This window comes from Rattus norvegicus, chromosome 7 (genome assembly GCF_036323735.1).
Source record: "Rattus norvegicus strain BN/NHsdMcwi chromosome 7, GRCr8, whole genome shotgun sequence".
NCBI lineage: Eukaryota > Metazoa > Chordata > Mammalia > Rodentia > Muridae > Rattus > Rattus norvegicus.
In genome coordinates this window covers 101,104,972-101,132,082 of record NC_086025.1, presented here as the reverse complement: position 1 = coordinate 101,132,082, position 27,111 = coordinate 101,104,972, and the positions used below count along the sequence as shown (strand labels likewise).

The window sequence follows — 27,111 nt, the reverse complement described above, 5'->3', positions numbered from 1 at the left end:
AACTACACCCTACGTTCTATTCTTTATACCAATAAATTAGTGCACCTCTCAACTCTCATTAGAGAAACTTCTTTTTGTAGTATATGCCAATGACAGAGACCCACAATGGTCAAAATGCAGAGAACAAAAAACCATGGAGTGTTCAGCTTTAAATGGGATCAGGAATCATCATGGGAAATGGGACAGAAAAAGCATAAGAGCCAGATGTAGTGGACATCTGCAGTGATAGAGAATTCCTCAGACATGACAGGCTCATTGTACCCATGAGCTCACTGCAGCTATGACTACATGCAAAGGAGTTGAACAAGAGCAAGACAACTAAGAGTCTACAGGGATGGGGAAGGTACCCATGCATGAAATTCCTTGTTCCTACCTCAGGAGCCATTGCAATGGATGGCAGGTGGGGGAAGAAGAATCAGTGTTCCTTAGGAATGCAGCCCTCAAAAGGCTATCCATACTCTAGTAAATGGTCCTATACCCAGGGGCACATAGGTAGCATTAAATGGACTCATTTGTTTTAAGAGCATGTGAAGTTGGAAAGCAAAAGTTGGGGAAGATAGCAGAAGAATTGGAGGAGAGGAAAAGGAAGTAGATTTGATTTAAAAAGAAACAATATATGTATACATTTTTAATCAAAGCAATTATTAAAATCTAATATGTGGATATCCTTCTTATTACTGAATTAATTCATTCAGCAAATATTTATAATGGCCCATCATCATTCAATGACCATAACTGTTTTTTTTTTTTTGAGGGAAACAAGTCTACTTTTTCTCACTTATATTATAGCTAAGAATTAGCATGAACACAAGAAAAAGCTTACTGGGTCATTGTTCACTGTTGCAGAACATATTATAATGAACAGCAGGATACTATCCAGACAGTAGGAAGTGGGAAACTAAATAAAGGCTATTATGTGTCTCTGATTATACCGTGTTCAGACATAATAGTGAAGTTTATTTCGAGACATGGTGAGTGAGAGTAGGTTCCCTGCTTTGAACTAGGGCACATGAGAGCAGTATGTCAAAAGTGTTTAGAATTCCCTTCACCTGGAAAATACTCATGCAGGCTTTTCTGAATGTCGTAGAACACCCCCAAAATGTTCACCAGTAAGTCAGAACTTAAAGCTCATAAATTCCATTGTCTTTCTGTTTGTCTTTTCTTTCTCTGATCTCTTGCTGATAGTTGCTCTTTAATCATTATACGATGGTGGGGAGAGGGGAGGGTACCATTCCCACCACTAAGTCTAACCCAGGGTAGCTGTCTCCTGATACCTCAGATACCAACATACTCCCCAGAAATGAGGAAGGTCCAAAAGTTCTAAATACCCAATATCTTTTGTACTTCCTTAACAAGAGGGGAAACGATTCTTCTCATGAAAGTTCCCACTGACAATCCAAGACAGATTTAGCTGCAATGTCCCATATCTCTTAAATTCAGTCCTAAGTGGATGTGGCTATCCAGAAAACTTGAAAGTCCTTCTGCTGCTATGTCCCTTCAGGTCTCATTATCTGTTTCCTCTCCCATTGGGTTCCTTTGGCCAGCAAATGATGCATGCCAACATATTTTTGGGTCTTCTCCCTACTCGTTTCTCAGGAAACACCCTTGGCCTTGCCATAAATTGCTGATCAAGTCTCCTAAAACACATGAAAACAGACTGTAAATTATACTCACAAATTCTTTTAGGAAAAGCTAAAACCTCTTAAGGTATTTTGTATAATTATGTTGAATACATTATATAGATTAAGTATGGATGATGTATTTCAATAAAATTTCAATTTTCTCATTTTTCTAATAGTGAGCATAAATTAGGTTAGCAATATGAAAAGAGCAACAAAAAGTGGCTGAAAGATAAAAGCAGTGTCAAGTATAATTCACTTGAACATCTATTTCTTCTCCAATTCTACCCCATTTAATTGGAAACTTCATAACCTTTGGGTGAGATCTTTCTCCCTCCATGCAAACTATATGCTACAATGGGCATTGTTATTAAGCCTGCAAAGTAAAGTCACAGAGCCAATGTGAGCAGAACCCACTGGACAACAGAGTCTGAGATAGTTGAATTGCTAGGGACAAAAATTAATTCTTCATTAATAGAAAATGTGTTTCTAAAGGCAAAGTCCATAGTTCTTGAAAATATCATATCTAGAAGACTACTATGGGATGCAGGCTCATTTAAATCAATTATTTTGAACTTTAAGATTAAAAGGAATATAACTGTGCCTCATCCTCGATCAAGCATTCCACATCCTCATTTCCTAGCTCTTAGAGGTTTCCAGATCAACTGTGACACATTCAGAACCTTCCCTTAGAGCAGCCCAGTGGTGCAGTAGAAGCATGTGATGCGAGCAAGCAAACACAGGCTCAGAGACAGGCTCTTCAGGAAGCTACTTACTCGACTTCAAACAAATGACTGGCCTGCTTTCGAGCTCTGTTTTTCTCTTGCTGCTAAGAAAACATCAAGGACTCTGTCCTGGAAATTTCCCCTTCCTGCTATTCTTCCATTTCTGCCTGAACTACCAACAGACATTTGTTTAATGTGCCTGTTGGACACAGTATTTTATTGTGTAACAGCAAACAGAATGGGGCTCCGACTACCCTACTAAACATTATGTCATTTGGGATGGTATTTATCCAGTTAAAACCTGCATGATGTGCATTTTTCATTTCTGTCTCTCCTACAGCATGTCATATAATAATGGTAATAGCTAACGTACAATAGGAGAGAACTAGGATACCTTTCATGGTTGAAAATAACTAATTTGAATGAGCCTGCATCCCGTCCATGGCGCATGGAAATTGGAAAAATCAATAGAGTCATGGACAGCATTCTGCAAGCTCTATCCTTGCTCTGATCTTCTGTTCTTTCATTTTTAGGGCTGCTGTGAGGGCTAAATGAAAAAACACTCACATGATAGCCACACAGTAAGTGACCAAGTAATAAGTGCTCCGTTGCAAAATAAAAACATCATGGCAACTGAGTAGTAACTAAGTTAAGAATAACTTTTAAATATTATTTCCATTTTCTTTTTGCTTAATCATCTTATTGTCTTCTCACTCCATGCATTTCTGACTATTGGAGACTGAATGGAAGTGTGTTTAGGTGCATAAAATAGCTGAGTGTTTTTTTTTCTTTTGTATTATTAGTGTCTGCATAGAAAGGATGAGGTGAGGCTACACTAGACACTTCTATGTTTAAAGGGGCAGGAGAAGAAGACTATGTTTATACAAACAGTGCAGCAGTCTCTCAGAGAAGCTCTGAAGGGTTGTAATGGCCATGTGGCAGCCTCTTGGGAGGTACCAGTCAAGAGCAAGAAGGCCAATACCCATGCTCCTATGGAGTGGAATGTAAACACTCTGGGGCTGAGGAGATGGCTCAGTGGATAAATAACTTAGTATGCAAATGTGGGAACTGGAGTTCAGATTCCTAGAAGTTATATTAATGCTGGATGGACGTGGCAGCCTGCCTGTTACTCTAGTGCTATTCCAGAAGGCAGAGGTGATGATCACTGGAGCAAGCTCAGTCACTAGACAAGCTGGGTGGGTGATCTTAGAGACCCTGCCTCAGTGAATAAGGTGGAGAATAATGAAGACTCCTAACATCAACCTCAAGCCTCCACATGTTATGTTGTTATGGAGGGGCCACCAGATACAACCACTCAGACATAGTTTATGGTCGACTGAAAATCTTTATTCTAGCTGGCTGGGACTATAGTCAGATATTTAGAACCCAAGTACAGTGCCAATGGTTTACGGTAAGGGGTTTTTAAAGGCAAAAATCACATACTGCTATTCTGCTAAGCAGCTGTACAGGGAGGTTAGCAGCAAGCAATTGGTTTAACAGAAACTAAGATATGTAGTTAGTTGGAGTGGGAGCTTCTGCACAAGGAATCATTTTAACAGAAGCTTGCATAAGTTAGCTGGGGCATCTTGACCTCAAATTCCTAGAGTTGAGTAATTTTCACAGAAGTCTACATTAAGAAGATCAAATTCTAGTAAAACCTAAAATAGCCTCAGCAAAAATACAAGATGGAGGAATATCTGCACTGTCACACAGTTACACATACATACATACATACATACATACATACATACATACATACATACCTGTACACAAAATTGTGTCCAACCTCAGGAGAACATCTATACATACACATGAAAAAAAATGAATAAAGGTATTTGTCCTTGAGGTGTATCCTCGGAAGACAGTGAGATCTGAATGGTAAAACAGAATCAAAGCTGGCAGGTCCCTAAGCTAGTGGAAGGCATTTACATGCCGATGTGAGCACACTCCTTGGCCAGATAGTCAAAGGAAAGATGATTATGCGAAAGAAGCAAAGAGGTAGAACAGTGTCCTGACTACATAACTAGAATATCACCCTCAATTCTGACTATCTATGGAAGATGGATATTGTATGGAGGGTTAGTAGAATGTTGAAGAGGGTCCAAAAGCATACGATAGGACAAACACTAAAAGTATAACCAATTAACATTAAGGAAATGGTTCAGGTACACCTATGTGTTTAAATTATCTTAATAGCCGCTATGGTGAGAACACTATATTTATTTAAACTGTACCCAGATGCAGGTTTGTGATGAATAGATAGAATAATGGGGGAAGAAATCTGCCTCAATTACAGGAAGATTTTTTTTAATCTCATACTTACCCAGGAATGAGTTGAACTGATTCAAAGGGTCTGAGTTGACGTACTGGCTCCATACACACTTCATGAACATAAGAACCTAGATTCCACACCCATGTAAAAAGCTGAACATGGCAGTGTATATTTGTAATTCTAGCACTGGGAGGCAGTGGTGTAAGGGTCAGTATGGCTTAGTAACCAGCTAGTCCTGAAAACTTGGCCTCAAAAAAAAAAAAAAAAAAGAAAGTGGAAAGTAATAGAGGAAGACCTGTGGCGCGCGCACACACACACACACACACTCACACACAAATGCACACATACACACATATATACACATGCACACATACAAACACACATACACACACCCGCACACATGCACACACGCACACACACTCACATACACACACATACACACACACATACACGCACACACATACACACATGCACACACACAAATACACACACATATACACATGCACACATACACACACACATACACACACACATGCACACACACACACTCACATATACACACATACACGCATACACATACACATATGCACACACACAAACACACATACATATACACATGCACACACACAAACACACATACACACACCTGCACACATACACACCCGCACACACACACACTCACATACACACACATACACGCATACACACACACACCTGCACACATACACACCCGCACACATGCACATACACCCACCTACACACACATACACGCATACACACACACCTGCACACATACACACACACTCAAATGCACACACATACAGGCATACACACACATACATACATACACACACACATACATACACACACACACACACACACACACACGGGAGTGGGGGGGCTACTTGCACAGCACACCCGCACTCATATTCCACACACATACACTTCTGAGTCCCATCAGTGGTGTAGCTCACATTGAGGATCTAAGGAGTGAAGATTCAGACACTGCTCGATGATAAGATCTATAAGCTCTCTTTTACGTCTTAGTATTTGTGACTTTACAGAAAACTCCTCAGTGGCAAATGATCCCCACAGCCTGCCTTCAGGGCTGAAGTTTTGTTGTTCAACACTATGGGAATCTCTGCTGCTCCAACATCATGAACTTAGCTATCTTAGCTACTGATAAAGATAAAAGATGTATTAGTAAATATGTAAATGGATAAATGTAGATGATGAATATGACAGCTGAGGACCTGTGGTCCTTAGAAAAGGATATTATCATCTTAGAACCCTTCCTGACTGCAGGAACTCATCTTCCACGATAGCTACAACTACTGCCCTTTGTGGTTACTAGGTTTTCCTTCCTCTCTGTGGATTTTCCTTCACAAACAGAAACTTTTTTCCATTTGTTGTACAAAGCAACTTTTCATGTTGGGAGCTGGCAGTTAATCCTAGTCAATGTCTAGTCAACATGGACTGTAGAGACTGGCAGAGACTGGACTTACTTAGGTTCTTTCTGATTTATCAATCCATAGGAAAGCCTTTCTTCACAAAGACACTTGTACTTACCACAGCCTCATGAATAAATGCCTTATTCATGAATAAATGGAAATATGCCCATTGCTGGTTATTTTTGTGGTTATTTGTGAATGTGTATGTGTGGCAAAGGTTTACTACGATTCCTAATGGAATGAGAAACTATTTGCAAAAACCAAATGGTTATCACTACCTGGACTTGAACTGACAGCTACGGACATGTGAGGAGGTTTATTTTAAAGGTAGGAAATAATCTGTTAATAAAGTTGTGAGTGGCTCATGGGAGAATTGGGCAGAGAGCAGGTAAGTGAAAAGATAAACCAGCTGAATCATCCAGAGGAAGAACCAAGAGACTGAAGTGCATGGGGACAGGCTCTTGTTGCAGAGCCAAGCACGTAGGGGTGGGGGTGAACCCAGAGCAGAGCTGGTAATCATGTGAATAAAGACGGAGAACCCTTCGCCCTTCCCAGAGGCAGAGACTGCATAGAGATGTCTTGAATATGGGACCTGGAGGGCCTCTCCTATAATAAGAAGCATTACATGGGGCAGATGAGGCTGGCACAGTGACCAGAGGGTTCACCCATGTTCCAGAGAAACCAGATTCAAGTCTTGCTAATTCTACCCTTTGAGAAGATCTCAAAGAAGCTGAATCGATATCAATGACCTTACATACTGCTTGACCTTGGCTCAGTACAACAGCTCAACTACAGGGACAAAATGTTGTAGGTCAGGTACCAAAATTATCCTTAACTATCTTTTATCTCCTTTTAAGAGCAATTTACAATCAACCTCTGTATCTGACCTTACATCCTCCAGGCTTTCTCTAAAACTCTTAAGCTTGGTATACCTGCCTGCCCCCTCCTTCAGCTCTCTAGCTAATAATGTGATAAAAGTAATACTTAAATAGCATAAATGTCTCTGATTATGAGCCTGCTTCCTCATAATCTTACCTATGCAGTTTGTCAAAACATTGATTCCTGACTTCTTTTACTGAAGCTTCTTTTGTCATAGAACTTGTTGAGGAACTTGTCCTCAAATCTCTAATTCTGAGCCATGGTCACTGATGTCTGGCTCAGAGTAAATGATTTTCAAATACTAGAGATAGACTATAAAAGCCAGCCATCCATTTGCAAAGTCCTTCTTTGCAGAAGAAGCCAAATAAGTAGAATCTCTCCAAGTCTACTACCAGCAAATATGTTTAAGTGTGAAAGCTGTGTGCAACAGATGTGACAGTGAAACCAGCTTGGAATCCCTGCATTTGGGAAGCTTGAGTGGGGGAATCACAAGTTCAAGGGAGCCTACTCTGGAAAGCCAGTTCCAGGGAAGAAGCCTGTGCTTTGCAGTAAGATTGCCCCTAATTTTCAAAACAAAACAGAGCCAATTTGGATAGCAAAGTATGAAATGTTTAGGCATTTACTATCCAGATTCCACAGCAAATGTAGAATGTCCTGCAGTTTTCAAAAACAAAGGATTCCTACTCACTTGAGCTGAAGTAACAGGTATTACCTTTCATTAAAGATGAAACTGTATAAGGGCTACACAACAGTGTCTGCATAACAGAGCTGCTGTCATGGGAGTGACATGTTGCCAGATCCACTCTTTAAAGTTAAGATTTCTGGACCTTGGTGTTGCAAAGATGGCTAACCCATTAAGAGTGCAAACTGCTCTTGCAGAGAACTGGGATTTAGTCCCTAACACCCACGTCAAACTTGACCTCTTTTGACTTCCGTGGGCATCTGCACATACATACATATCCACATACATATACATAATTCAAAAATACAATAAATATATTTTGAGATTTTTGTGCCCATTCATAGGTCTCTGACTCAACAAAAAAGGGGCAGACTCAAATACCAGTGTTTGTTGATGTATTCCAGGTTTCAATGGACAGATTAATAGAATGATGCTATATTTGGTAATCTCCTAGGTTCTTTCTTTGAGACTTTCTAGACACGGAGCATAGGCAGAATGAAAGATTGCTTATGCTGTCTATTGCAGTGCAACACTATACAATTAGTTACTACATTGTAACCAATTTAAAGAATATGAAGGGAGAGTGTACACTTTCAGCACCAAGAGTTTTCTAAATATTTTGGCATCTGCTTGGCTGAATCTAGAGCTATAGAACATCTAAATGAAGAGCTAACTACAATTATTCGCTAGTTAGATTAATGTATCTTGTTCCTTTGTAATGTAAATTGCATAAAATAAGAAAATTAACTGTACTATTCTCTCTCTTCCAGGCCTAGGAACATGAGACACTTGAGACCCCAATGAGTAAATATGAGAAGATACTCATTAAAGGATCCAACCAGTCCATAGAATTTAGGCAGCTCTACATACCTGGGGCTTGGGCACTATAGCCTCGTGTTTATTAGCACAAAAATCCTGTGGAGAGATTTTTACCACAGTGGTCTCTGGGTCAGAATTTGATTTACCTCTTAGGTATCAGTAAGATGTGAACCATTACTCTACAAAAACCAAGGAACTGGGCAACAGCTTGATCAGGCTTGACTCTCATGGAAGGTCTTTGTAGAAAACAGACACAATTCTTAGCAGACCTCTTTGGATAGTGTTACCATCAGAGACTCTGGATGCTAAAAAGTAGAACTCATGCCCTTTTCCTTTGAGGAAAAGGACGTTGCTATTTTCTTTTTTAGCACTAAACTTCCAATTTGACCACTTCCTAGATTCTCCAGTGGGAATGAATGTGTCCTCATATGATGAAACAAATGAGTGAGAGTATAGATAATCCCTTCCAGTCTTTTTCTTTTTAACTTTTTTATTTATTTTTACACTCCAGATTTTATTCCCTTCATGGTCCACCCTTTGACTGTTCCACATCTCTCTCTCTCTCTCTCTCTCTCTCTCTCTCTCTCTCTCTCTCTCTCTCTCTCACACACACACACACACACACACACACACACACACACACACACACACACCCTGTCTTCACGAGGATGTCCCCACCCCCCACCACCAACCTCTAAACTTCCTGGGCCTCCAGTCTCTTGAGAGTTAGGTGCATCTTCTCTGACTGAATACAGCACCCTCCAGCCCCCGGGCGGGGTCCTCTGCTGTATAGGTGTTGGAGGCCTCATCTCAGCTGGGGTATGCTGCCAAGTTGGTGATCCAGTGTCTGAGAGATTCCAGTCTTTTTCAGAAGGTGCTAAACTCATCATTGAGGGTGGGGCCCTCATTGCCTGTCTGCCTAAAGCTCCACCCGTACTGATGTTCTAGGGATTCAGTTACAACATAATTACCTCAGAGGACACAAACATTCAGACCATGGCACCTCGGGTTCCGCCTTAGTCATTCTGAAAGTGAAGTGTTTTTCTGAGGAACTTGGGAGCAGTTCCCAGGCTACACCCTGCATGTCACTTGGCTTAAACTGTAGGAACAATGAAACTGGCATGGGGGTTTCTCAGGAGAACCAAAAGTCAGCCAGACCAAAGGGCCATATCTAATTAATAAACATGGATGGAGCAATAAAATAGCATGCAATAGGCTTTCTGAATAACATCTATTTCCACACTTTAGGGAACAGGGCAGGGAGCTTTCCAGAAAGTGTCTATGCTTAAGTGTGTCAACCTTGGCTTTTTCTCTTGACTCACTGCCTTCTGAAAGTTTACTCCCACTGAACTCAGAAAAGCATCCCCTTCTCCTTATCCCACCAAGTAAATAGGACAAGTATGGTCTTGAATCATCTGAATGTCTCAGTGTAGTAAATAGAATTCCTAAGACAAGTGCTTATATACATAGCATATACAGGTTTATACAAGGGAATACAAGTATTTCCCATCTTGCCTGTCACTTTACCCAGACAGCATCTAACCTTCAGCTTATGCACTCTTGCCACAATCCTCCACCTACCTTCCTCCATCCCAACCCCTGTACCACACAGGACAGAACACCTTGATTAAATTTCCCAGTAAAATCTGGAAACTCTTGAATGCTACTTTCTCTCCTCATATGTTTCTCTGCTCAAGACCCAGTAGAAAGTCATACTAACCTGAGGCCCAGAGGCTATGGGAGAAGTCAAATGCAGGTTAATATCAAAAGGGGTAACAGAAACAAGAACTGTAATGTGAATGATGTCACTCCATCTGTCCTCACAAAAATAGCTCTTTCCTCAAGTGTTCTGAGGGGCAGGAAATTGTATATTAAAGTAACACACAGTGACAGCTGTAGCCCCATATCTTCATTCAAACCAGACATTTTCCCTTTATTCACTTATTTTTATTGATTTTTTATTAATATTTCAAATGTTATCCTCTGTCCCCCACCCAACCACCTACCCCTTCCAGCCTCCCCATCCTGACATTCCCCTACACTGGCAGGGTCCAGCCTTGGCACAACCCAGGGCTTCTCTCTTTGATGCTCAACAAGGTCATCCTCTGCTATATAAGCAGCTGGAGCCATGGATCTGTCCATGTGTAATCTTTGGATGGTGGTTTAGTCCCTGGGAGCTCTGGTTGCAAACTAGACATTCTTCTTCCTCAGGATTGTAGGAGCCAGAGGGGTTGAGGACACCACAGAAAAAAAACCCACAGAATCAACTATCCAGGGTTCAGAGGGTCTCACAGGGCCTGAACTTACGATCAGGAAGCCTGTAAGAGTCTGACTCCTCCTATGCGTATATGTATGCTTGCATAACTTGGTGTTCTAGTGGGACTCCTAATTGTGGCAGCAGAGGCTGTCTATGTCTCTGGAGCCTGCTTTAGTGGCCCTTTCCTTCTCCTGGGTTCATCTTAATATAAGGGGAGGTGCCTAGCCTTATTGTAACTTCATATGTTTGTAACTTGATTTGGTTGATATCCCTGGGAGGCTGTTCTTTTCTGAAGAGAAACAGAGGAGGAATTGATCAGGGGAAGAGAGGAGGCTGAGGGGATCGACTGGGAGGAGTTGAAGGAGGGGAAACTGTTCAGGATATAATATACAAGAATATGTTTTTTTAAATATGCATTTCTTTAAAAAGAAAAAAATTATTCTTCTTTGCAATTTTGACCACAAAGGCTCCCATTTCTCTCTGAGACTCTGGAAATGGCCCCACCTATGTGTTTTATTAATGAAACCCCAACTCTAAAACCCAGCTCTGTGACTTGTAACCTGAGAGAATCACTTTAGCTGACTTAGCCTGTTTCTTACATGTAAAATAAAAATGAAGAATAATTACCTTATGAGGTTGGATAGATAAGATACAGTGCTGTTATAGATCACAATGCTCTGTGAAAACAGCACATTTAATATGGATGCTATATATCACTGAATCAAAGAGACTGCACTTCTTCCCTTTGCTATTACCACCTGCCAATCTGTCAGAGATATGGGGCAAAGGAGTATCTTAGAATAGGGCCTTTCCTAAGGCATCCTCACCACATTCAGAGAACTGAATGTCAACTGGAGAACCAGAGCTTGGCACTGAGCCAGTGGAATTTCTTTCTTGTGATGCAAATACTAAAGAAAAGGTAACTAAGCAAGACATGCAATGAGAAAAAGTGGATTGTCACAAGAAGACATGCAGATAAAGCTCAAATTATCCAAGGTCACAGTCATTCCACAGGGGATAAATGATGTTTGTGGCATCATTGGAGTAAGATGTCCATGGCTAGCTATGACGGTCAGTCTCAAGTATCCACTGGATTGGTTTTTAGGGTCACCGAGGAGATTCGTAAAGCATATCTAGTGTGTTTGTGAGGGACTCTCAGAGAGGATTAGCAAAGAGAGAAGGCCTATGCCAAATGTAGATGACATGACCCCGGTAGGCTAGTACTCCCAAGAGAGGTCTTTCTCTGCTGCCTGCCCCAGCATGATGCTACCACTCAGTTCCACCGTAGCATTCATGATAATACATGAGAGAAATAAACTCTCTCTTTCTTAAAAACTTCCACAAGTATTTTTCTCATGGATGAGGAGAATAACAATACACAGCTTCCCACTAGGCTGAGAAAGTACTAGAGTATCCCAAGTCAAGAGCGATTCAGAGATCATTCTTCTCAATGGTAAGTCACTTGCCCAAGCTTCCTCTCTATGCATGTTTCACCTTAAAAGCAACATTTAGCAATAGAGTTTATAGTCTTAGACATGTTGGATAAGTCTCCCCTACTCCCACTTCTATAAGGGGGCAAATGAATGAGAGAATATCCTCAGGTGTGGGTTGAGGTAAGAGGCTGTTCAGAAACTGATGCCCAGTAAAAAACATGCACCATCTAGGCTTCTTTGCGTATGGTCCCAAAGCAGATGTTTGCTTTTCCCACTAGTGGTGGTTGAATGAAGCACTTATGGACAAGTATATATAGCAGCATGGGCACAGGTTATTGGAAAAGCATGGTCCTTTATCTAGGTTGACTCAGTTACTGCACAGGGCTTTGTGTCTTCCACTGTGGAGAAGACAACCCTACAGTTTTTATAGTCTTAGTCCATGAATGGACCAGACATTTTTTATGAGAAGCAAACTAATGGAAATAAATTCCATTCATTTAGGTGAGGCAGAAATTTATTTATCCTCTCTGTAGTCGATAACCTGTTGGAGATTTGAACTGCCTTTGCCAGTGTGATGGCTCGCTTTAGTGTCTGCTTGACATAATCTAGATTCACCTGGGAAGAGGGTCTAAGTGAGGAATCGTTGAGATTAAATTAGCCTTTGGACAAATCTGTGGAGGATGGTCTTAACTGACTTAATGGAGGTGAGAGATCTATCTTGAATGGAGGCAGCACCATTTCATGGACTGAATGCAATGGACAAAGCCAGCTGAGCACTAGCAATGTGGCAGGAGCTTGAAACAGACTGTCCCATCCATGTAGTCATATACTCATTTCCTCTGTTCTTTTGACTGTACAGTTGTGACTGTCTGTTTTAATATCTCCATAGGAATGGACTGTAACCTGGACCCATGAAATAAAGTAGAGCTATACCCCCACCAAGTTTCTTTTGCTAGGATATTTGATCACAGCAACAGAAAAGAAAGCAAGACAGCAAAGTCCTGCTGGTTCTCAGTTTAGCCACTGAACGAGTGAGCGTCTAAAATCATAAACCAAGGAACAGAGCCATCAAAGTAAGGGAGGCTATAAAAGCATGCCCATGTGACTCCCTGCCCCAAAGTAGGCATGTGATTTTATACAGAGGAGAGGCCTATTCAGGGCGCAGGCTTTGAAGTCGCATGTGAACAATGTCTTGTAAGGATAAGGACCATCTGGCAGAGATTACACATGCTCATTTAGTGCTATTTCTCCTATGAGAACCAAGGTACAAAAGCAGTGGTACCATGATTCCGATTTTCCCTAAAACCTGTTTTACAAGGTTTTGGTTTACTATTCCTGTATTAAGGGCTCCCTTGAAGAAGTTTCTGTATGTCTTTTAATGAAAACTTCACTAAGAAGAGAGAACTGTGCAGATAAAGAACATTCAGGTAGAGTTATTTACTACAGAAGATTACTAAGAAATTGTGACAGAATGTAGGAGGACCACAGGGATAATGAAGGACTCTTGTTTCTACAGTGCTCACACTTTTATTACTTCTAAATCCAAGAAAATTAAAAGGTGTCAGAGAATAATCTCTATAGAATAACCTTTTGAGAGGAACTACTATTCTGTTCAGAGACTTGGCCTGGCAGAAGTCAGAATTAGAGGACAACACACTTCAGCAAGAATGTCTGTCTCAAAGTACAACAATGCCAAGCAACCAGAGCTTCCAGGGACTAAGCCACTACCTAAAGACTATACATGGACTGACCCTGGACTCTGACCTCATAGGTAGCAATGAATATTCTAGTAAGAGCACCAGTGGAAGGGGAAGCCCTGGGTCCTGCTAAGACTGAACCCCCAGTGAACTAGTCTATGGGGGGAGGGCGGCAATGGGGGGAGGGTTGGGAGGGGAACACCCATAAGGAAGGGGAGGGGGGAGGGGGATGTTTGCCCGGAAACCGGGAAAGGGAATAACACTCGAAATGTATATAAGAAATACTCAAGTTAATAAAAAAAAAAAAAAAAAAAAAAAAAGAATGTCTGTCTCCTCGAGCCCTTCCTGAAGGCCTCCTTTTGGCCAAACTTTGCATGAGCTTAAATCTACTCTACCCTTCGAGTAGAATCCAATAGGGAAGTAAAGAATGGAAGATAGCCATTTTCCCATACGGTATCTTGGGGCCAGATGGAAGTGGAAGCATTTGTAAAGAGTCACTAAGTGCTAATCAAAATTCTTTAAACTAATTTTTATATCATAGCCAGGAACAAGCAAAAAAGTAAATTTATACATACACGCATGCAGTACATAAAAATTCCAAATACCTAGAATCAAATCTAACTGGAGATGTCCAATTCTTAGGCAAAGAAAATCAATGTCAATCATCCTGATGCTGTGAACATTTAACATAGTTCTTCATGTTGTGGTCACCCCAACCATAAAATTATTTTCATTGCTGCTTCATAACTGGAATTTTGCTACTGTTTGAATTGTAATGTATAAATTTTTGTAAAGGATGGCTTAAGAAGTTGCATCCCACAAATTAAGAACCACTGCTGTAAAACAGTGTTGGGATGAATTAATGAGAAATCTAAATAAATGAAAGGTTGCATCACATTTGTGACTTGGGACATTATTATATTACCCATAATTACCCAATAGACTTAATGATATCCTACTCATAATTTGGCTGGCTTTACATTTATCTATTTGTGTGTTTGTGTGCAGGTAAATGTGTACCACACCGCCCATGTTAGGTGAGAAGAAAACTTAAGGGAACCTGTTCTTTCCTTCCATCATGTGGATTCTAGGGCTTGAACTCAAGTCTCTAGGCTTGGCATTACCCGAACCTTTACCCAAGCTATCAAACCAGTCCCCCTTTTTAATGGAAAGTTAATTCTGAAATATACCTAAATATAAATGAAGAAAGTAGAAAAACTATTACTTGCATTCTTTCCTTCTCTTCTTCTCTTTCCTTTTCAGACAAAATCCCACTACACAAACAAGACTACCCTCAAACTCTGTATCCTCCTGCCTCATCCATCTGAGTGTTAGAACTGCAGGGATGTGTCACCAACCCCAGCTATAAGAGTTTGTTATAAAGCAACTGCAGTGCCATCGGGGTGGGCCAGGTAAAAATAGACACACAGGGGGACCAGACAGGAGTCCAGAGATAGAGAAAGCCATGTAAGGATATTTTGTTGGGACAGAGGTGACCCAGAAAAGTAGTGACTAATGGTCTTCTCAGGAGACAGCACTGTGACAAATGAAACTCATAGGGGAAAAATGAGTTTTGACTCCTACTTTGTCCCTTACAGAAAGATTATATATATATATATATATATATATATATATATATATATATATATGTATATATATATATACATTTATATATACATATATATATATATTCCATGAGGTTTATAATATAAATGGAATAGCTTTAAAATAAAACTTCTAAATAGCTCAAGTGGATCATAGATCTTAATGTAAAATGAAAAGTTATAAGATTTCTAGAAGAATTTATAGAAAGACCCTATCTGACCTTGGCTTTGGTGAATGAAATTTTAGATAAACACCCAAAGCTGTTTTCAAATGGGAAAGTTAAACTTTCAGGCTAGAATGAAAATAAAGATGAACTTGGACTCATTAAAAGAAAATGCTTCTACTCATTGAAAGACTTTAGTAAGAAATAAGAAATCACACATTTTTCAAGTTGTACCTCTCCACCCATTGCTACTGCAGATCGCAGGTCTCATCAGAAAGCTGTCTTCATATAATGCATGGCAGTTAATACAAAGAGTCTCAGAAAGCTGCCTAGATTTTCAGTGCCACACAAAATGTCCTTCCTGTTGAGAGGACTTTAAGTCACATTTCCCAGCTGTTGGTTACTACCAATATGTGAGTGTCACTTCCTGCACTCCTGCCATGCTGGTAATTGTTCAGCTTCATAGGTGTTGCAGCTGGGTAGGGCTGTGTAATTGCTTCTCTCCCTTGGCAGCTTGCATAGGATTTTCTCAATCCATGGAGGCTAGGCTGAAAGAAAGGAGCTTTTGGGTCAGAGCAAGCTCTAATCCTTGCAGTCTTGTGTCCTAAGTGTGCAGTATCTTCAGTAATAGTGGCCCATGCTCAACCCCTGAGAAGCAACCAAGGGCTACACTGACAATCTCTGTTCTTTGGAGAGTCATTTGGGCTACCTTTAAAGGGAGAGTTAGCATGCCTGGTACTGGAGTTCTAGTTAGTCTGTGATTCTTGTTGGGAGCATTATCAACCCAGTGGCTTAACTTTCGTGTGTGTGTGTGTGTGTGTGTGTATACATGATGAAGCATGTGTATATATTTATATAAATGCACTTATATAATTTTAGGTAAATATCAGAGGATACGAGAATTCGTCAAACTATCTTGTCATCTGTATCCTCGTCCCTCCTTCTTCTGCATTATTGACCTTTTTCCCTCTTCTCCAGTTTAAGTACCATCCTCATTCCATTTCCCATTTCACACGTCTTGCATCCTGCTATTCCCCCTCCTAAGCACCCCTATATTCCCTTTATGCTATTCTGGTTTTTCCATGTTGTACCCCTCACTCTGAGGATTTGGAGCTAAGAACATCAAATGAGAGAACATGCAGAATTTGTCTTTCTGAGATACATCACTCAAAATAATCCTTAGTAGAGCAGAAATACTATAAAAAGGCAGAATACCAGGAGGTCTGCTGTGAAATAGTCCTCCCTAGAATGGTTGCACAAATAAGACCAGAACAATGACAATGTCAATGGACATGTTAACACAGAACAGAGAATATGTCCCAAAGATCCCACCCTTTGACAAAGAACTACAGCTAACTATTTACTTCTGTGAAGAGAAAAGCCTATCCCAGGCATGAGACCCTTGTTGGCTATCCAACACAGAGTGCTCAATTCTGAATCATATAGACACAAACAACACAAACACATAAACACACTAACAGCAGCAAGTTATTCATTTGTGCATATGCTCATGCATATGCATGTGCATATGCATACTTGTGCATGTGGGTACCTGTCTGTATGTGTGTATAACAAATGTAATTTTTTAAAAAGTTCATTGGCTTGAGAATGGCTCACAAGAAAGTTTAGAAGGTATATAGCTGAGAGAGACTGAAGGGAGGAAAGTAGTGAAAAATGATTTATTCTCTTTCAATTAAAAACATAGCTGCACCATGACACACATCTGCTTATGTGTACATACACACATATAAATAATTGATAAAAATGACACATGTAATTTTAAAACTTTTTACCAAGTCTAACTCTGGTTCAAAGGAAAAATTTATTCAGCAGTTGAAATTTTAGATGGTTCTTATTGATTATCAACTTTCTGGGACAGAGATCAAGAAAATATACCTCCAAATGTGTCTGTGATGTTTATTTCTCCAGAAGGTTAGATCATGATGATTCTGACCTACTGACTGTGTTTGAAGCTGATATTGAGATCAAGGTTACCAATGGAGAATGGTTTCATCTGTTCTGAACTGGTCTCACTAAAAATAAACAAATGATACAATATGAAATATAACCAGATTCATAGGACCTCTGGTACCCAACACTAATGCATCTACTGGACATGGAAAATGATGATGGAAACAATAGCATGGGAGGTGAAACAAAATGAGTGGAGAGAAGTGGTTAAGGGACTGAAGAATGGCTCAATGGCCAGAGTTCTTGCTGTCCTTGTGGAGGACAAGAGTCCCCAGCATCGAAACCAGATGGCTCCAACTGCCTGAACTGGATGTCCTCCTCCTGAAGGGATGCTGTCTTCTGGTCTCTGAGCTAATTCCATATATGCATACACACACACAAGTAAAATTTAAAAAATGAATAAATAAAAAGAGAGAAGTGATTAATAAATTGAATCTTGGTAGTACTTGGGGAGACATGGAAAAGCCTTGTGAGTGTGTGTAGAACCTCCCCAGATGTCTTTGGATCAAAATAAGGGTGCCAGAGAAGCCCAAGCATGAACTAAGACACAGTCACAGAGCTTCACTGTAAAGAGGAAAATACAGGAAAAGCTACTGTGGCTGAGGCAAAGGTTGAAGCATAATGAGCTAATGGATATGAACTGCCAAGTGTAAGAACTTACATAAAACAGAGATTTTAATAATGACAAATAAAAGTTCTGTCCATGTGGACAGAGGAGCGAAGTTGAAACTGTAGTGAAATTGGTATCCTCCTTTACATATGAGCACCGTGGGTAAAGAAAAAAGGAATATATAGAGCAAAGAAAGATACTTCAGTAAATGCTATCCTTGAAGTAGTACAGAGTACACAGTATACACACACACACACACACACACACACACACACACGCACACACACACACACACACACACACACACACATTATAAATCAGTGGACAATACAACTGGAAAAATAAAAGCAACAAGGAAAACATGATCCATGGTCAATGAACATGAGAATGTGTTCAATATTATCAGTTGCCAGAGAAATGCAAATTAAACTCATTGACCAGAATGGCTAAATTTTAAATGACTGAAAATATCAATAATATGAAATGATGAAATTCATTGTTCTACTGGTAGATTTATAAATTGATAAAATTTTAAATTTTTCTCAGTTTTTAAGGTTATAATACAATTATATCATTTTCCCCTTTCCTTTCCCCCTTTCAAGCCCGCCCATGTACTTCCTCCCCTTCTCTCTTTAAAATTCATAGTCTCTTTTCTTTTTTTTTTTTTTTTTTTCTCGGATCTGGGGACTGAACCCAGGGCCTTGTGCTTGCTAGGCAAGCGCTCTACCACTGAGCTAAATCCCCAACCCCCATAGTCTCTTTTCTTTAATTGTTGTTATAAATAACAAAAACTTTCTATAGTTGCCTGCTGGAATATGCTTTTGTAAAACATATAGGCACTACCTACTGAAGCTCCATTTATACCTACTCATATACCTGATGGTTATGAGGATAATACAAACTCTACTCAGCTGTGCTCATGTACATAAGCATCAATGACATAGACAGACAAATAATCATAGCAAAAGGCACTGGAGCAGGCTGAGGCACATGAGGAGTCCAGGATACAAAGTGTAAGAAGTTCTCACTCTCAAGATCAGGTAGGTACGTGCTGACCATAAATTCTGCACCACATCTAGAGTGAGCCCTTCAAATGTTGCCTTTACAAAAAAAAAAAGCATCTGATATTTAATCCTATATCCATGATTTGAGGTAGCTTTGAGCCAGGACTGACTACTGCAGAGTTTGAAAGCCCCACTCTCCAGCCTCGAGACAGGAGAGAGTTTGAGCTGATACTTATGCTTATCTTGTTTTGTTTTGTGAACTCACATTTCACATTAGCTTCTCTCTGCCCCAGAATTCTCTCCATTTGCATTCCCTTCCCTTTTATGGCTTTTTGGGAAAATACCATTTAGTGAGTCACTTACATAAAAATTCTTGCCTGAAATTCTGCTTCTAAGAAACGACTCACAAGAAGTTTCAAGGTGCTAGTAAGAGAGAGAACTGGGCTTGTATCTGTGGAACAATGAGGGAGAAACAGAAGACAGCCTGAGAGGGGCTTATGGGATTTCATGATTTCCCTGTTTCTGGGGTTTGGTAGAAAATACATTACTCTACACTGCATTCAGATAATGGCCAAGCTCAGTGAGGAAAAAAGATACTTGAAAGGGTTTTCATAAAAGAGACTGTTACTAGGCATTCTGTAGGGAGCACTTGGATAGCTTCCTCCTCACCTGGCACCCTGCTTGCAGCAGGCAGGGGCAGAACCCCTAATGTTCTTATTAGAGCTCTTATCTTTTGCCTTGATAATCTACTGTTTGCACCTTAGTTGATAAAGTTATCTTCCCCAGTTACTTCAATCAAATTGCAAATTGAATGAAGTTTACAGAGCAGGAGAATTGTACTTAAGGAGGACTCTTGAAATAATGGTCCCTTTGTGAAAGGAAAATGTGACACAACCAAAAGGACAAAAAGAAACATCTGAGAGCCATGCAGACACTTGTAAAGTCTCATTATCCACAGCTAGGAAGTCTTTCTCTACTTTGAAGGCAGAAATGTCAGGTGCCAAGGAGAGAATGGGAGGAGAGTGCTTGACATTTTCCCCTGCCTTTAAATCATTACAATTTTGTTTCAGTACTGTGACTAATATCTCTCTCTCTCTCTCTCTGCACAGTGATGCCTCAGCTGAAAGAGCATGGCCTTTAGACTTAAATAGAGTGTGTTTGCTTCTGGACACAGGCTTTCCTGCTGTGTGCCGATGGGCTTTCTCCACAATGAGGCCCATGCTCAGGTCTACAAGAGATATTTCCATTTGAACCACACACAATGACAAGTGATGGACTATGGCATTTACATACATACACACACACACACACACACACACACACACACACACACACACTTGTATAAATGCATTATGGCTTGTTTTGTATTGTTTTTTAATTCATCCCCCTCCCTGTGTATTCCTCTCCTCTTTTCCGCCAAATAATCCTCCCTTTTGCTTGAATGCCACGCAAAATACATTACTCTGGCTTGCCCTGCCTCCAAATAACTGCCACAAAATTGTACACAATGATAAAATGCGAATCCCAGCCCCCAGAGAACTCACTGTATCAATGAAATACAATGCCTGACTGCTGTTGGCTTTGTCTAGACAGCCTGCCTGCCAGTGTCTTTTCCTCTGCCTTGCCTTCTGGACAGGGTTTCTGCTTCCTCCTCACATTGAGTTTGTTTGACAGGAATTGTTCCCAACTTGGCTTCTTTTTGTCCTAATTCTCACCTATCCCATGTATGTGTCAGTTGTCCGTCACTGTCATTGTGAATTCCTGACACCCTTTTCTTAGATATGTGTTCTATTCTTACACTGAATCTTAAGAAGACCACAGGGAGGTAATGCCCCCTCTTCCATCTCACCTGGAAGTCTGAACCTTAGTTTTAATAGAAGAATATAGATAATATAAAAACAGCCCCTATGTTGAAACAAAAGATGATACCACAGAGTAGTGAGAGTTAGGTCAACAATAATCTTGGTCTTGTAACAGAAGAGTGAATGGAAGAAAACTCTTGAAGATAGATGTGAAGATGCCCACACAGGCCTCTTTAACAAGATACACGTGCACTCGGCCCTGAGTGGTGAAGAAAACAAGTCTGAGGAGAACTGCAGTTGAGGTGAGGAGAATTGGTAATGTTCAGGGACCAGTCAGAAGATCAGGTTGATATGGCAACATCAAGCACTGAGAATGGTCCAGTGTTCAAAAGGGATATAGACACAGGACACAGTGGTTCCTGGCTGCTGTTCACCTGTCTGGGTCTTAACATGAAATAATAATGCAATGTCATAAGAGGTCATGACGTGTCATATAACTGGGTGTCGTCATTGTATTGTAAATATCATTGTACTACATGAAATTATGAGGCTGTATAAACAAGGGCATGAGAGCCTGTTAAAGATTCTTTCTGCTATAGACAGAAAGATGGTGTTTGGGCTGGAGATGTAACCTATTGTTCACGCACTTGACTAGCACGCAGGAGACTCTAGATTCAATGCCCAGTATGTAAAAACAGAACAACGAATGATGAGAAAGGAAGACGTAATGGTTTAATTACAGAGATGGCCAAAAGTAGAAGAATTTGAGCATCTGCTTAGAATAGAGTCAGACATTGGTGATGAAATTTATTTAGGGTTTGAATAAATATGTGCAAAGAGGAAAATGATTTTTATAGTTTTGTCTTAAGTGACAGGATGGTGACATGTTTTGAAAAGAATGCCATGAAACAATGCATATATCCTGTTATGGCAGAAGGTAATGCTATATGACCAAAGCCAAGGGAGCTTATCATAACAATAGTATGCTTCACACAGTAGGTATGGAAAGTCAGGCCGGTCATATGTATAAATTCATCCAGGTCCTCATCAGGTAATGGTAAACTTTATGTTCCTCATTGTTTAATTTGGCACTGGGCTCTTCCTGCCCAATGAACAATGGCTGTAAGCCACCCCAAGCCTGAGTCCTACAAGTATATCCTAATGAAAAAGGAAACAGTTCCACTTCCAGATGTCCAGTGCTACGGGCTATAGAATGAGCATACTTCTAGAGTAGTATCTCTCTGGGGTCTACATTTTGCAACCAAAAGGAATGACATGGTGATTAACTTCCCTGGAGTCAGTGGCTCTCTCTTATGAACTCACCTGTCTATGGCATGGATCACCATCATTATTCTCTTCCCTGTTTGCATATATTATTAAATAGTACATTAGTATTTTGTGTCTTAAATCTAGGATGTTCCTATAACTTACAGTCTAAGCATTCAGTGCTTGTTTATCCTCTATTTCTGTGCTCTAAGCAGAAAGCCACTATGTGAAAGAACTTGGACTTGATAGCTTATTACGATACCATGCAAGAAAGAGCCCAGGAAGTCCCAAATGTTTATCTGCTTTCCTGAGGTTCAGAATGTGGGAGTAAAGCCATGTTAAATATTAAGGACCAGCCTAAATCCTACAATTGCACCCTCAAAAAAAAAAGCAAAAAAAGGAAATGTTCTCACTTCCAGAAGCTAAGGGCTAAGTACCGCAAACAGATTTGCATGAGTCCTGTCCTTCCTGTACTCGTCTTGTGCCTAATATATGCTCCCTAAGGAAAGCAATGTGGTAATTGTCCAAAAACTGATTCCAGAATGAAGTACAAAATGAAAGTAAAGACTTGCTTAATTTAAAAAAATTAAAAAGTATTACAAAATGTACAAAACATAGCATCTTTATCCCCTTCTTTCTCAGTTTGTGAGAAATTAAATTTTAATATTTCATGTTCTTTTTACAGAAAACTACAATTCTAAGTTATTGACTAGGAGTTTATTGTGTCTACCAGCTACTTTACTCATTGCCGTGACCAACTATCTGACAAGATACAGTTTAAGGGTAGAAGGATTTATTTTGGTTCATGCTTTCACAGGCATGTGTCCATGCAGGCAGGGAGGGAGGGCAGAGAAGAGGAGCTTAGATTGTGAGAGTAGGGGTTGTATATGGAGAGACAAAGGTAGTGATAACGAAAGTATGAGGTGGTAAGTTTCCACCTTCTTGACTTTCCACTTTCTTTTCATTTTTATTCAGCCTGGGCCCCAATATATTGGATAGTGCTGTCCATATACAGGGTGGGTTTGATTCCCCCTCAATTATTGCCTACCTGTCAGTTATCTCTGTGAAGTGTCTCATAAATACATCTGGAAGAATGCACTTAGATAACTCTCAAACAGTCAAATGGATAAGATTATCCATCACATTAGACAGTTACCTATGGAACATAGTTATCCAAGAGGACCTAGACAGTCAGCAGATTAAAATATAAAACATAAATTGGTGGATATAAACTAAGCACCAAAGGTGGAGTACAGGTCACTATACCTGGTTAATGAGCACTAAGGACACTCCTTAGTCATCCTTTGTCCTTTTATGAAAAGCACTGCTAAATGCTTTTATGAAAAGCACTGCTAAATCTGGGCCTATGCCATCATTGCTTAGTGGGTGTATGGGTGGAAAGGCTTTGTCATAGGTCTTGGACCTCTGGGTGCCTAGGAACCGCACCTAAGGAATTGCTTTCAAATAATCAAGCTTCGGACACTGTTGAGGTTTAGTGTGTTGCTATGTATGTATGATAACGCTAAATTCTGTAACCCAAGGTCTAATTGCATCAAGATGAGGAGATCCTCACATATACCAGCTTTTATTGTATAAACTTTGTCCCCCAAGTTATCCCTGATTGGGATACAGCCTATACCTGGGCAGAAGAGAAGTAGGCAGGGCTTAAGTTCCTGACTTAGGGTCTGAGGCAGAGATGACAAGGGAAAGGGAGAAGAAGAAGGAAAAGATGCCATGGGACAGTTGCATTATGAGTGCATGGCCATGTAAGCCAACCTGTTGGAGTGGCCCAGGAAGAACATGGCAAGTGGTATCTCGGGGTTACTGGCAGGGAAGTAGACAAATAGCATATAGGGTTTATATCTGCCTGGCACTATATTATAGTGCTTTGATGCTTATAAATATAACAGCTTTCTGTATTTTATTTGGGAACTAAATTATCTAAGGTGGGTAGAAACCGCCAAATAATATTTACCACAACAAAACACATTATCTGTATCCAAGCCTCACTAGGCAACAAGAATTTGCATTTAAAGCCTCGCTTGATGACAGGATTTAATGAGGTTTTCACGACCCGGGCATAAGAAACTCAAGGCATTTTGCATAGGCACACATGTGGGATGTGAGTCTTCAGGGTTTGCCAAACTTTCCCTCTCTTCATTATCTGTACACAGTGCTTTTCCCACTGGGCGGAGAAGCCATTATCCTCTTTCTGAACCTGAACTCACTGTGATGCATTTGGCCATCATAAAGTAGCTATGGTGACATGGTGCCGTACTGGAGTTCAGGGCTCAAGAGACCTCACTGCCTCCTGTTCCTTGTTCTTGATGGCACCCTGTATCTTCTAGGCTCTGAGTCTCCTCAGCAGAATGCATCCACACACACAGGGCAGTAGAGGGAAATTGGGTCCAGACAGACACCGATGATGGTTTGAAATAAGTGATAATTGTTTTAAGCTACAAACTGTTTGAGGTTCTCGGTTAAGCAGCCTTTGGTAACCAAAACCCATTGTAACTTATAAAGGTACATTCTAGAGGACAGCCTCAGTGTGTGTAGATGGATCCAGGAAGCAGAAGAGTAAGCCTAAAGAGAGGAAACAGAAGAGAAACCATAGCACTGCACTCTATCTCTTGGCCTCCCTGTGTGCCCCCAGGAAGTTCTCCATAAATATCAAATGTTTCTTCTTGTACAAAGGGAACTGTTGAAAGACCCCAGCTTAGCAGCAGTAACGCCATTTTGCAAGGCTGTACTTAAGATGACTGGTTCAGGGAAAGGTTAGAACACTGAGTATACAGCGGCTGCCAAGCAGGAGATGTTTGGTTGAAGGCCTGGCAACAGGATGACTGGGGTTGAGCACCTGACAATAAGAAAAAGCCCCGGGAGAGGTCCCACACCCTGGTGGGGGGCCGAGTCAGTTGTTATGTTTCAAGAAGGTAGCTTGGAAACTTGCCCCCAGGCTAAACTCTTGGGGGGCCGAGTCAGTTGTTATGTTTCAAGAAGGTAGCTAGGAAACTTGCCCCCGGGCTAAACTCTTGGGGGGCCGAGTCAGCCGTTATGTTTCAGGAAGGTAGCTAGGAAACTTGCCCCTGGGCTGAACCCTTTGGGGGCCGAGTCAGCCGTTATGTTTCAGGAAGGTAGCTAGGAAACATTAGAATCCACCAATGATATCCCTGTAACCATGCATCTGCTTCTGTATGCTTGCTTCTGCTCCCCAAAATCCTATAAAAAAGCCCATCCTTGGTTCCGTGGGCGCGCCAGTCCCCCGAGCGACTGAAGCGCCCACAGGTACCTGTGTATCCCGACAATAAATCAAATCCTCTTGCTGATTGCATCCTGTGGTGTCTCGGCCTGGTCATTGAAGTTGGAGGGTCTCCATCCCGAGGGAAAGTTCTCCCTGAGAGCTTTTCATTTGGTGCATGGGCCGGGAAAGGAGATCCTCCACCCAGGGACCACCGACCACCCACTGGGAGGTAAGCCGGCCGACGTCTGTCTGTCTGTCTAATTTTGTCTCGTTCTACCTTATTCTGTCTGTTCTGTGAGCGCTCAGCCAGGTCTGTTCTGTGGGCGCTCAGCCAAGTCTGTTCTGTGAGCGCTCAGCCAGGTTTTGTGAGCGCTCAGCCAGGTCTGTTCTGTGAGCACTCAGCCAGGTTGTTTGGAATTTGGGCGGGACGAAGAAGGAGCTGACGAGCTCGGACTTCTCGCCCCGCAGCCCTGGAAGACGTTCCAAGGGTGCTAGGGGCCCGACTTTTCGGGCCCCAATCTGGGAGAGGAGAAAGATCCGGACTAACGGCACCTCTGTCTGTACTTTTGGCTTTCAGAGGGCCCCGGACCTTTGCCACCTCCATCTGAGAAAGATCCGGACTAACGGCACTCTGTCTGTACTTTTGGCTTTCAGAGGGCCCCGGACTTTTGCCACCTCTATCTGACTTTTTGCTTTCAGTTTGGTACCAAAGCCGTGCAGCACGCCTGTCTGTTGTTTGTTTGACTGTTGGTGTTGTTTGTTTTCTCTGTGTTCTAATCTTCCTTAGAACTAACATGGGACAGTCCCTAACAACGCCCCTAAGTCTCACTCTTGATCATTGGAAAGACGTCCACGACCGGGCACACAACCAGTCCGTCGAGGTTAAAAAAGGAAAATGGCAGACTCTCTGCACATCCGAGTGGCCCACCTTCGGAGCCGGATGGCCAGTGAATGGCACATTTAATAAGATCATTATTTTACAGGTTAAAGATCGGGTCGTCCACGGACATCCTGACCAGGTTCCTTATATTATCACTTGGGAGAGTCTTGCCTTATACCCCCCCCCTTGGGCGGAACCCTTCGTGGACCCGAATTGGCCTCCCCTCAACCCCCAGCTTGTCCCCTCGGCCCCGCCCGGTTTGCTGGCCCCGTCTTCCTCTCTCTACCCCACTCTAATTAAATCAGAGCCTTCTAAGAAACCTGTCCTCCCGGCAGACTCAAACTCCCCTCTCATAGATCTTCTCTCTGAAGATCCTCCTCCCCCATATCGTTTACCTACAGGCCCGGCTGAAACGGAGGAGGCAGAGCTGCCGGCCAGATCAGTTGCCGGGCCACAGTCTGATAAGGGTTTCTCCCCTGTCGCAGGGAGATTGCGCAATAAGCGCGAGGTGATGCCAGATACAACCTCCCAGGCTTTTCCACTTAGACAGGGAACCGGTGGCCAGACCCAATACTGGCCGTTTTCAGCAGCTGACATTTACAATTGGAAACAACACAACCCTTCTTTCTCCAAAGATCCGGTGGCACTCACCGACCTAATAGAATCTGTTTTACTTACCCACCAGCCTACTTGGGATGACTGCCAACAGCTCTTACAGGCTCTCTTAACCTCAGA

The 27,111-nt window shown here is 41.4% G+C and overlaps 1 long non-coding RNA gene across 1 annotated transcript in view; it reads right to left on the bottom strand.

Annotated features, from left to right (window-relative positions):
- The window catches only part of LOC102550565 (uncharacterized), a 54,692-nt gene extending 44,228 nt beyond the window's left edge, over positions 1-10,464 (bottom strand). The window contains exon 1 of the long non-coding RNA XR_010053423.1: positions 9,140-10,464. This is a non-coding gene — a long non-coding RNA (uncharacterized LOC102550565). The remainder of the gene's footprint in view (positions 1-9,139) is intronic.
- Between the last annotated feature and the right edge of the window lie 16,647 nt (positions 10,465-27,111).